The following is a 570-nucleotide window of genomic DNA, read 5'->3' on the forward strand; positions in this document are numbered from 1 at the left end:
TAGTAGTAGTAGTGGCGATAGAGAGAGAAAAAAAATAGTGAAACAGAATGTATAATAGAGGGAGGCAGGCACACAGGCAGATAGACATTTTAACATATAAAGAGCAAAACAAGAGCAAGAAAGATATAGAGAAAAAAGGCGAAAGACAAAAAAAAGAGCAAAGCAAAAAGAAAGATATAGAGAACGAAGGAGAAAGAAGGAAACAAAGAGCAAAGCAAACAGAAAAAAAAACATAGAGAAAGAAGGAGAAAGAGGGAAAAGAAGAAGAAGAAAAAAAAACACACAAGTCTGCCCAAGAACAGCATCACGAAAATAGAAAACGTAAAATACATCTCCCTCCTCCGCCCTAACAAGATGGAAATTGTCAGGCATTTTTGAAGTTGCAAAGAAAATATTCATGAGTGCCAGGAGGTTCTCGTTATTGGTCTTGAATTAGGGAGTAATATTTGAAGAGTCTCCCTTCGAAAATTACGCCCCGAATTTTACAGCCTATGCTAAAACAGGGCCTTATGCGCCCAGCACAGCCGACCTGGTGAATATTTGGCGAGGGGAGAGAGGGAAATTTTTTCG

The 570-nt window shown here is 38.8% G+C and overlaps 1 long non-coding RNA gene across 1 annotated transcript in view; it reads right to left on the bottom strand.

Moving 5' to 3' along the window:
- Positions 1–570, bottom strand: part of LOC119593906 — a 69,206-nt gene that overhangs the window by 49,348 nt on the left and 19,288 nt on the right. The window lies entirely within an intron of this gene.

This window comes from Penaeus monodon, chromosome 33 (genome assembly GCF_015228065.2).
Source record: "Penaeus monodon isolate SGIC_2016 chromosome 33, NSTDA_Pmon_1, whole genome shotgun sequence".
Lineage (NCBI taxonomy): Eukaryota > Metazoa > Arthropoda > Malacostraca > Decapoda > Penaeidae > Penaeus > Penaeus monodon.